This window comes from Peromyscus maniculatus, chromosome 22 (assembly GCF_049852395.1).
Source record: "Peromyscus maniculatus bairdii isolate BWxNUB_F1_BW_parent chromosome 22, HU_Pman_BW_mat_3.1, whole genome shotgun sequence".
NCBI classification, from domain to species: domain Eukaryota; kingdom Metazoa; phylum Chordata; class Mammalia; order Rodentia; family Cricetidae; genus Peromyscus; species Peromyscus maniculatus.
The window spans coordinates 10,925,755-10,938,164 of record NC_134873.1 but is presented as its reverse complement, the minus strand read 5'-3'; the positions used below and the strand labels follow the sequence as shown (position 1 = coordinate 10,938,164).

Below are 12,410 nucleotides of genomic sequence, written 5' to 3'. Positions count from 1 at the left end.
CTCAAAAAACAAACAAACAAACAAACAACCAAAAAAACTGTAGACTATTCTATATAGGTAGCAACCACAGTTTCTCTCTAATCTGAGACAAGAATTTCCTGTTCTACTCTTACTCAATATAGTAAGTATTCAAAGACTTACTTAGAAAAAAAAACTATCTAAGAGACAAAATTTGTAAAGAAAGAAATATTTGCAGATGCTATGATTTTTTACTTAATAGACCCCATTGTCTCTACCAGAAAATACAAAATCAACCTACAAAATCCAGATACACCCACACCCACCCCCCACATACCCCACTCCCACATACACACACACACACACACACACACACACACACACACACACACACATACATGTGTCATTCCTAAAGCTTCTGATAAAATCAACAAAACACCTAGGATCAAAACTCTACGAAGCTGGGAGATGGTGTTGCACACCTTTAAATGCAGCACTCAGGAGGCAGAAGCAGGCAGATCTCTGAGTTTGAGGTCAGCCTGGCCTATATAGCAAGTTCCAGGACAGCCAGGCTACACAGAGAAACCTTGTCTTGAAAACAGCAACAATAAAAACAAAAACCAATGAACTCTCTATAAGAAAAGAAATTAATAGACTGAAAAAAGAGATTGAAGAAGACACTAAACAAGGAGAGACTCTAATGCCCTTGGGCTGGTGGAATTAATGCTGCAAACACTGGCTGTATTACCAAAGGGATCTACAGTCTTACGGAAATCTTCAGAATTCTGATGACGTGCTCCACAGAACTAGGAAAAACAACCCAAAAATTCATATAGAAACCAAATCAAACCAAAACAACAAAAACTGTTAATGGCTCATGAAATCTTACCAGAGAGAAAGAACAACACTGGACTTGGCTCACTCTGTGACGTAAAAACATACTGCATGTCACCTGCAAGGGAAAGAGGTAACAGTGTGGAGGAGGGTTAAATGTCCGGGGGGGGGGCCGCTAGGGCAGAGGAGGGGGGTTAGAAGGAATAACTACCTGTAATGATGTTTGAAAAAGCCCCATGGAAAGCTAATCAGCAGCTGTGCTCAGCCCAGAAACCAGAAGTTGCTAAATAAAAAGTCCAGTGCCAAGTTGGAATACCTCTGCTCCAATTGTCGGTCAGAGGTGGCCCAGAGACTGCCCTTCCCCAAAAACAGTGCGTGTTATCACCGTTATCCTTTGTTGCTTACCAGGCCTTGATAGTAAGATCCTCCTCCTGAAGATACCGCAGAAAATGGTCACAGGACACGGAGAAATTAAGTGCATAGTACAAATACGCTTCTTCCTTACTGGGTAGCTCTAAAAGTGCTATCCACTTATTGTGGAAAAGAGTTATTAATAGTCTTACTTGGCTGCGAATCCTGTGAACTGCTGTAATGACCAGTGAGGCAAGATATGCCGTTGGTACTCCAGTGGCACCAAGATCATGGGAGTAATCAGCCGCTTTCTGCCTGGATTCATGGCTCACTCCACAGGAGAAAACCCATGCCTGGTAATGTAATGTCACAGGCTCCATGGACGAACCTGCTGCTATTATTTTGCTATGAGGACAGCACTGAACTGCCTTCTAAATTAATATTTTCATAGCACTATCCTAAATAGTGCAGCTCCCAGACCTCATTAGAGAAGTTTCTTGATGCAACAGATAGTGGTTAATGTAGAAACTAACAGATGGTCCAAGTACAGAGAATGAGTAGGTGACTGTGGAGTGCTCATCCACAGTCTATATCATATCACATCCCACTGTATCTATTTTACATCTACGTCACACCCCACCCCGAGGCTCTGGGATCATCACGGAAGAAGCGGTGGAAAGCCTATGAGACCACAGGTAGGGAGGGATGACTGGAAACTGTGTTTTGAATGTAAAGAGACCGAAGAAGTCTCAGTGTCACAAATGACAGCAGTTCTGGTTGCTGACACAGGATCAGGCTGTTGACACTGTAAGCATGGAGTGGGAAGGAGTTTACAAGCCTCCACCTCTAACCGAGGATATAAGGACAGTTGCTGGCTTCTGAAGGACGAAGAATCTGATTTCTTTAAAGGCGTGGATACTGGTAGATTGACCACAGTTCTGTTTCCGTATCTACAAATGTATGGGTATCACAAACTGTAGACAATTAAAAATCTACTTGTTTTATTTCCCAGAGATCAAGGTAGACCCAGGTGTCAGTATCTCTGATGAATGGGGTGTCATGGCAAGGAGGAAATCTGTTTTAACTCAATACTCAGTTTATATTGCAGGTAGCCTCACAATCTTACCACAGGAACTTTTTCAACAACAAAAATCTGCATTTCCCTTTGCATTCATCACATAGGAGAAATATGGAAGATAAAAATGGGGGAGGTAGATAATTGATTTTCAAAATAGTACTGAGTGTAACTACAATTGATACACTATGTCAGTGGTTCCTTACAAGTATTTTTTAAACATATGTCTGCAATGAAATACCTGTATCTAAGACTTAGAGAAGATCATGTAATAAGGGTGAAATGATTGTAAGAACCAGAGGCCTGGGATGTTTGCTTCTAGAGAGTTTCTAGTCACACATAAAAAACGCACCTCTGAAATCCCAGCAATCTTGTGCCCAAACAAGACAAGTTGCCAGCCATAGATTTCTGTATTTATGAAGCTCACCAACGAACTAAAAAAGTTGAACACACACACACACACACACACACACACACACACACACACACACACCAATCATCTGTAAAGAACAGATCATCAGTAGGGAGGGGGTAGACAAGATGGGTCCGAGTGGAGGAGGGATGGGAAGGTATCGGGGACTAGGGGCGTCTGGCTCCTCAATAGTCCTCGATAGTCCTCTCCCAGGGTCCAGGAAGAATCTACAACCAGCTGATAATTGAATCGTTGATGAAAAGAAATGAATCTACGTACACGAAACTCCTTAGTCCACACACTTTATTATTCTGTGTCGGTTCTGTCTCGACACAGCTTCTATTCTGCTCTCATTTTTAGCTCCTTTCTTGCCTGATTTCTCTATATTTATCTGCTGTCCCCTCTAGGTTCTATCTTAATTCCTTCATCTAGTTCTGTCCCTTCTAGGTTCTCATCCATCTAGTTCTTTTCCATCTTAGCTTCTCTCCCATCTCCTTCTCTCTCATCTTGTTCTTCCTCATCTGGTTCTTTCCCATCTGGCTCTTCCTCATCTTCCATCTTGTTCCTCTAGTACCCTCTTCTAGCCCTTCAATCTAGTTCTTCCCATCTAGTCCATTTCTTTCCAGTTCTTACCCATCTAGTTCTTCTCTTTTTTCTTCTCTTTCCCCGTCTCCGTCTCCTTATTCTCTCAGTTCTCCCCAAGTCTCTCTGGAATCCAGTTATAAACCCAAGCAATAGCAATCCTCTCACAGAGCAAGGTCACCAGGCTTGAATTCTTATGGGGTCATAAAGGTAGGTAAGAATTTTCCTCAGGCAGAGACGTCAGGCTTTCTTTTACAATCCAAAATGGGAGTGGTTATAGAGGAGGTCAACTGAGTGCTAATGACCGGTTAGTATATCAAAAAGGGCATCTATGTGCTCAGTCTACATTCCTAGAAGTGGTTAGGTAAGAAGTTGGGGGGGGGATCTATTAGTAAGGCTGTAAGGAAGGAGGGTCTCACCGTAAATTGCACAAGAAATAAAACTATCTTCCTAACCTAGGAGACAGGTGTTGTTTCATTTGGCCTTGGATGCTTGATAGGCATTTTAGATAAACACACTGTTAGGAGTTCTTGGAAACACATGAGAAAATCATTTTAGGAACCAGGATATATATGTGTATATATATATATGCTAAACTATCACCAAGACTTCATAAGCCACGGCTTGACCTTTGGAGAAGTCCTTGACTTTTCCAAGTAGTAGCTTTTGTGACAGTAGCTGAATTCCGTTCCGTTTTCCTGCGGCTTGCAGCAGGAATGATGCAGATGCAGTGATGGAATATGAAGTTCTCCACAAATTCAAATATTTCAGATAAGCAAAGGAAAAAGAGATGAAAGTACACACACACACACACACACACACACACACACACATGCATGCACACACACGCATGCACACACACACATCTTCCTTTTACAAATGAAGTTCTAAATATTTTCAGAAATTCATTGGGCATGTCCATCTTTTCAAGGAAGTTAGAATTTATTGCAGTACACACTCGTGACTTAGGAGTGCTTGGGTCTAAGTTTTCTATTGAATCTGACTGATGTTTTAGAAAAATAATTTTGCTTCCAGTCTCCTAGACTTTCTGTTCAGTGTTATTAACATCTGGGTCAAAGTTGCAATGAGCATCACAGATTAATGCCGGTGAGAGACATTCCTGTCTTCTGCCTCTGTTGCGCCTCTCTGGACCTATTTCTCAGAGGATCATGCATCTCTTTCAGCTCTCCCCTTTCTTGAAGAACATTCAACTTATCTATCCGTCCTGCTGGAGATCAAGTGGTTCTGGATTGGAAAAGGAAATCAGATGCAGAGTATGACAGTCTCAACTTTCGGAATTTTCTAAACTGTCTTGGGTTAAATGTGAAAACAGGCACATTTTCTCTGAATGCCTCTGAGGGGCAACAATTGTCTTTATCTGAGTGCGTGATACATTGTGTCACAGGATTTACAGAGGTGAGCTGCCTTCTCTCTCAGTGCTTTGACCTGTATGTGAACAACAAAGTTATGCTCCTGTCTGTAATGCCCATGAGGGATTCCCTCAGAGCCCATCCATATACAAATAATGACTGCCTGTATAAAGAGTTATCTTCTTAACCGGCTGATGGATAGGACTGTTTATTTTCCAATTCACTTCTAAATATTCATTTACTTCATGTTGTGAATATAGATGCTTTCGATGTGCTTTCCATCACTGTTACAAACCACCCGACAAAATACTTCCTTTTCTCCATGGTTAGAAAGCTTCAGTCCATGGCCAGTTGGCTTTTGGTTTTTAGGCTTCTGATGGGCAAACAGTTTTGTGGGAAGATATGACTTTGGGAAATAGATGCCTCTGGTCACATCAAATCCACAGTCTGGATGTTAAGTGCTGGATGCCGGTGCTCACCTTCCTTTATCATTTTTATTTCGTCTGTGACAACAGTCAAGAAAAATATTGCAATTCTATTTTATGGATGGTGTTCCACCTCTAGTAACCTAATCGAGAAAATTCTTCACATTAATGACAAGATATTTCTTCCCATGGTGATTCTGTTAGGGTTTTATTGCTGTGAAGAGACACCATGACCACAGCAACTCTTACAAAGGGAAACAATTAATTGGGGTTGGCTTACAGTTTCAGAGGTTTAGTCCATTATCTTATTGGCAGAAAGCATGGCCATGGCAACATGTAGGCAGACATGGTGTTGGAGAAGGAGCTGAGAGTTCTACATCTTGAATGAAGACCCCAGGAAATGAACTGGCTTGAGTTTCAGAGACCTCAAAGCCCACCCCCTGGTGATACACTTCTTCCAACAAAGCCATAACCACTCTAACAAGGTCACACGTCCTAATAGTGCCACTCCCTATGGACCAAATATTCAAACACATGGCTGTGGGGGCAATTCCTATTCAAACAACCACAATGACTCTAGATCTGCCAAGTTGATAACATAAACCCCATCACATGGAAGGAAAACCAATTTATCTTAGCGGCTAGGAAGTCCAGAAACAAGAGTCCAAAGAGGCCTTCGTGTGACCAAGCATCTACATTTCTCTTTCTTCTCTCACCTTGACTCTCCAACAGGTATGTCCTTCTGAACATGCTTGTAACACATGAGCTGTGTATGGCACATCCTACTGAAAACAGTAGTATCAAAACATTGTAGCGGGTAGCCATTCCAGCTTTGATCTGGAAGTTCCAACCCCCATTGAGGCTTCGGTAACTGTCACGCCTACAAGGCGGGGCTGAGAGAGGACCCTGAAGACCTGAGATCTGGATGCATCGGCGTTCTTGGTTCCTGGACCCTGGACGCTGGAGGTAGACTGAGCAGAATTCTCCAGAGAACACCACCGGACTGCGCTACACCTTTCTCAGACCCTGTTACCTGTCCCTTCACTTGTGAGTTACCCCACAAAATAAACCTCCCCTTTAACTACATGAAGTTGCCTTAATGATTTCACCAATACTTCATGTCCCTTCAGAAAGAGAAGGCCTACTGAGGCATACCAACTGAACACGGCATAACAAGATGCAATAAGATTAGACACAATTCCTCATATCAAGGCTAGGGGAGGCAACCCAATAGGAGGGAAAAGGTCCCAAGAGCAGGCAAAAGAGTTAGAAACTCCCCAAGTCTCACTGTCAGGAGTCCCACAAAAGTCCCATGTAGTGGGTAGCCATTCCAGCTTGGTTCTGGAAGTTCCAACCCCCATTGAGACTCTGGCAACTGTCACACCTACGAGGCGGGGCGAGGGGAGGCGCCTGGGGACCCGAGAGCTGAATGGGCCAGCGCTCGCTCTGGGCGCTCTCTCGGTGCCGGAACGCTGACCGGTGCAGATTGACTGTGCAGAGCTCCGGAGAACACCGCTGGACTGCATTACACCTTCCCCAGACCCTGCGACCTACCCATTACTTAATTTGTGAGTTACGCCATTTAATAAATATCCTTTTAACTACGTGGAGTGGCCAAAATAATTTCTCCAATATCTGGCGCTCACGTGGGGCAAACTCCAAAGGCCTGGGCGGCTCCCGCCGTCTCCTCCCTAGCTGGCGGGTACCTAAACCCGCCTGCAAAGTTCCATATAACCAGGGAACACCTACACGGTTCCATTCCCGAAAAAGGGAGCAGCTAGTCCGATCTCAATTCCCTAGCCTAGCCCCAGACCAGTGAAAGAGGCAGGAGAGTGCTAGCTCCGATTTCCGCCATCTCCCTCCGACTCCAGCCAAGATCGCCAGCAGGCCCTGTTTCGGAGCTGTACCAACGCCACCTGCTGGCTGAAAAGTGCTACTACACGAAAGGTAAGCATATTGTTTCAAGTAAAGGTACTTGATAATTTTACACCTTAAAATTGACTAACAAATTTTGAGTAATTCGTGTAATATGGCCGACAACATTACCTCACAAGAGTTTAAAAACCTTTTTGCCTGTATGATGAATGACATCTTCCTGGAAATATACGACATTCCTAAGGCATATCTGGGCTATACCATTTTGGCATTCATCATAATAATTCACACAGTGTTCAAACACTGGTTTAAGAACAAAGATCAGTCATTATTGGGACTGATACAGGCTTTAAAAGATAGCAATGAAGGCTTACAGAAAAAGATTCTCTCTCTGGAATCTGCTTTCAAAGATAGCAATGAAGGCTTAGAGAAAAAGATTCTCTCTCTGGAATCTGCTTTCAAAGATAGCAATGAAGGCTTAGAGAAAAAATTCTTTCTCTAGAATCTGCTAATCAGGATTTACAACACGGGCTTGTACCCAAAATTGATTTTATTGATAATAAATATGAATATTTAATGGATAGAACACTAACTCTCCAGAGTGAAGTTGTGGCTACTCAGACGGTATATAAGGAAGAAAGATTATCGTTAATTGATAGGATAAGGTCCATGGAATCATGTGTTTCTGAGGAACATAAAAACTTCTATGATTCCATGAGAAATATGGAGTCCCTTGCAAGAGAGGAGGTTCACTCCCTAGAACAGACCCTAGGTGCTCGTTTGCAAGTCCTAGAAGAAACTCTCAGTAAACATGACAAGGGAACTAATAAGCAGAAGGTCAAGACCATAGAGGTTGTAACATCTCCAAATGGCTCTCATACAATGGCTTATCCTGTTATTGTCCATGAGAAGCCAGCAGATGACACACACCCCGAGCCATATATGACATATACATTACAACCAATTTCAACAAGGGACTTTAAAAATATAAAGGAAGCAGTAGTTACGTATGGGATACAATCCACATATGTAAAACAGATGTTAAATTCGTGGTCTACCTCACATAGAATCATTCCAGATGACTGGCATCAGTTAATTTCAGCTGTTCTAGAATATAGTCAGCAGTTACAGTGGAAAAGCTGGTTGAGAGAAGAGGCAAAAAATTTAGAACAACAAGGTAAAATCAGAGGTTTTGTGATCTCCCAAGATCAAATACTTGGTGAGGGATGTTTCGCTGACAGGAATGTACAAGCCACTTATGATGAGCATACAATATCCCTATGCCGTACAGCAGCTCTAAATGCTTGGGAAAAAATTCCAGAACCTGGAAAACCAACTGAGGTATACACAAAGATATTTCAGGGACTGCATGAACCCTTCACTGATTTTTTACAAAGACTGAACAGAGCTATAACAAGAGCTGTGTCAGACAAAGAATTAAGAAAAGTATTAACTGAGTCCTTGGCGTTCGACAATGCTAATGCAGAATGCAGAAGAATACTTACACCATTAAAGATCAGATCAGCTCCTTTGGAAGAATGGATTCAATATACTAATGGTGTTCAGTCTCTTAACTACAGTAATGAGGCTTGGATAGGAGAGACAAATCCCAGAGGTGAAAGAAGGCCCCGTGTTACCAAATGTTTTAAGTGTGGTACACCAGGTCATATAAGTAAAAACTGTACATGGGGTACTCCTAGAAGCAATACTCCTTCTAGGAATAGCCTAAACAGGAGACCCCAACCACCTCCTGGATTATGTAGAAGATGTGGCAAAGGCCGACATTGGACCAGTGAGTGCAGATCAAAAATAGATATACAAGGCAACCCTTTACTGGCGGGAAACGCCTCAGGGGGCCTCTTGCAGGCCCCCAAACCAAACGTAGTATGAACATTCCCTGCCACTGTGGAAGAAATTCCTCTCCAGGACAACTGAATAAACCAATGCCTAATGTAAAAACCGATACTGCAATGGATGATAAAACAGCTTTGATAGCTGGATCACAGTTTACAAAGAACACTATAAAACAAATATTTTGGCAGACTTCCATAAATGAACAAAGACCAAAGCTTAGAATTCGAATTAATGGCCTGGTTCTGGAGGGCCTGGTAGACACAGGTGCAGATGTGACTATAATTACACCAAAATCATGGCATCCGAATTGGCCTCTTCAAGAGGTAGATGTCCAACTGTTAGGGATTGGCACCCTATCTCAGATAAAGCAGAGTTCGAGATGGGTTGAATGCATAGGGCCAGAAGGACAGAGAGGAAGGCTGAAGCCTTATGTAGCAAATGTAGCAGTAAATCTTTGGGGCCGAGATCTGTTACAACAGTGGAATACCCAGATTAAAATTCCTACACTTTCAGAAAAGTAATACAGACCAATGCATGTTTCTAGGAATAATATCATAACATGCTATAAAAATCAGTCACCAACCATTCAGGCTGTTCACAAACAGAGCACGACTGTTGTTGAACTCTCAGAAGTACCAACTGCCTTACCTTTAAAATGGCTAACTAATAAACCTGTCTGGGTTGGACAATGGCCTTTGACAAAAGAGAAGCTACAAGCTTTAGAACAGCTAGTTCAAGAGCAGTTAAATGCTCAACACATTGAAGAATCTACCAGTCCTTGGAATTCTCCTGTATTTGTTATTAAAAAAAAATCTGGTAATTGGAGAATGCTGACAGATCTGAGAGCTATTAATAAAGTAATTCAGCCAATGGGCTCCCTACAGACTGGGATGCCCTTGCCCTCTATGCTACCAAAAGAATGGCCTATAATAGTTATTGACTTAAAAGACTGTTTCTTTACCATACCCTTACAGGAAAATGATAGAGAAAAATTTGCCTTCACAGTACCTAATTATAATAATTCTCAGCCAGTCAAGAGATATCAATGGAAGGTCCTCCCACAGGGAATGTTAAACAGCCCTACTTTGTGTCAATACTTTGTGCAGAAACCATTAGAGATAATTCGTGTAAAGTTTCCACAATCCATAATTTATCACTATATGGATGATATCCTATTAGCTGATCCAAAGTTAGAGACATTGGAAAGCATGTTTGAAGAAGTAAAAAAAGTTTTGCCTCGCTGGGGACTGCAAATTGCTCCTGAAAAAATACAAAGAGGAGATTCTATTAATTACTTAGGATATAAGATAGAGCTACAAAAAATTAGACCCCAAAAGGTACAACTAAGAAGAGATAGATTGAAGACTCTTAATGATTTTCAAAAGTTATTAGGAAGCATTTCCAACTTACTGGGTATCATGGGAATACCCAAAGATGGACTACAAAATTTGGCTAATACTCTAGAAGGGGACAAAGAATTAAATAGTCCAAGAGAATTATCAGCCGAAGCTGAGAAGGAATTGGCTCTAGTAGAAAAGACAATTCGAGAAGCACATGTGGATCGTGTGGATCCAGAACTTAAATGCATTCTTGTCATATTCCCCTCCAGACATTCCCCAACAGGTATTTTGATGCAGAGGGAAGATATTATATTGGAATGGATATTCCTACCACGTAAACCAAATAAGAAATTAAAGACTTATATAGAAAAGATCTCTGATTTGATTCAAAAGGGTAAATTAAGACTTCGCCAGTTGACAGGAATGGACCCAGCAGAAATTGTAGTACCATTAACTAATGAGGAAATTTCATCACTATGGAAAGATAATGAATACTGGCAGAGAGCCTGCAGTAACTTTTTGGGAGAGATTAACAACCACTATCCCAAAAGCAAGAGAATAGAATTCATAAAGAAGACTGAATGGGTCCTTCCTCACATTGTACGACAAAAGCCAATTTCTGGAGTCCTCACATTCTATACTGATGCAAATAAATCAGGGAAAGCAGGATATAAATCAGGAGACTTAAGTAAAGTGGTGCAAAGTCCATATAGCTCTGTACAAAAGGCAGAACTGTATGCCATTCTTATGGTACTGATGGACTTCACAGAACCCCTCAATATAGTCACTGACTCTCAATATGCAGAGAGAGTTGTTTTACATATTGAAACTGCTGAATTTATTCCTGATAATACAGAATTAACTTCATCATTCATACAATTGCAGGAAATCATCAGAAAAAGGGAACATCCTATATATATAACACATATCAGATCCCATACAGGTCTGCCAGGACCTTTAGCACAAGGTAATGATGAGATTGATCAGTTACTAATAGGTAATGTGCTAGAAGCTTCAGAATATCATAAGAAACACCATATAAATAGCAAAGGTTTGAAGAAGGATTTCTCCATCACTTGGCAACAGGCTAGGGATATTGTGAAAAAATGTCCTACTTGTTCCATCTATAACCAAACTCCATTACCTGCAGGGAGTAATCCAAAAGGTATACAAAGAAATGAAATTTGGCAAATGGATGTGTTTCATTTTGCAGAATTTGGAAGATTAAAGTATGTACATCATACCATTGACACCTATTCAGGATTTCAATGGGCAACTCCTATGAGTTCTGAAAAGGCTGATTCTGTGATTACACACCTATTAGAAGTTATGGCCATCATGGGAATACCTGTACAAATTAAGACAGACAATGCCCCAGCATATGTCTCCAATAAAATGAGACAGTTCTTTGCTTATTATAATATAAAGCATGTTACAGGTATACCACACAATCCCACAGGCCAAGCAGTCATAGAGAGATCCAATTGAACTTTAAAGGATATGCTAAATAAACAGCAACAGGTAACAATGACTCCTAGAAATAGACTGCATAGTGCTTTATTAACCTTGAATTTTCTCAATGCTAATGAGAAAGGAACAACAGCTGCGGAGAAACATTGGACAACAGACAAAACTCCTGAGCTAAACCAACCAGTTTATTTTAAGGATGTGCTGACCTCAGAATGGAAACCTGGATATGTTCTACGTTGGGGAAGGGGTTTTGCCTTTGTTTCTGCAGGAGAAGAAAAGCTATGGATACCAACAAAATTAATAAAAATTCGATTTGAACAGGAAAAACCCCTTGATGAAGAGAAGTAAAAGATCATCCACCAATGTGACATCTCTACAAGTTGTAAGAAAAATTTAATAATCAAAGGGTGGGGTAGGGTTCTGTTTTTGTCTTTCCAGGATAATGGAAATACCCATCTTCCAAAACTCATAAGGCCTTGGATATCCGGATGTTTACAGCAGAAAGGAAGAATCTATTGGTACCAATCTACACATGGTAAAATCTCACTGTCTAACATCTTTCTCTCTATCAATCTAGAAAAGTTGTGGTTCCAATTCAATTATAGCCAAGCTGGCTTTGGAGATGGAATTGGCTCACTCCTTCTCTAAACCCAAGCATATTGCTAAAAGAAAAGTTTAAGAGATTCTTCAGTCCCATATCAGAAGAGCCCTCTGGTATGAGACAGAAGGAAACCAATAAAAAGGGACCATTGTCTTCTAAATTCTAATTCTCTCCATGCTTACTCTTGATTTCTCAGAATCCTTTCTTACATGCTATGTCCTCTTTAAATCCAAACCTCCCATTTTTGATAACAAATAAGTTTT

The 12,410-nt window shown here is 41.2% G+C and overlaps 1 long non-coding RNA gene across 1 annotated transcript; it reads right to left on the bottom strand.

The window, feature by feature from the left end:
• Positions 1 to 663: 663 nt before the first annotated feature.
• Positions 664 to 1,346, bottom strand: LOC143270066 (uncharacterized). Its single transcript, XR_013046951.1, has 3 exons — positions 1,198 to 1,346; positions 848 to 910; positions 664 to 764 (listed from the first exon to the last, which is right to left on the bottom strand). It is a non-coding gene; the product is annotated as an uncharacterized LOC143270066 (long non-coding RNA).
• Positions 1,347 to 12,410: the final 11,064 nt, after the last annotated feature.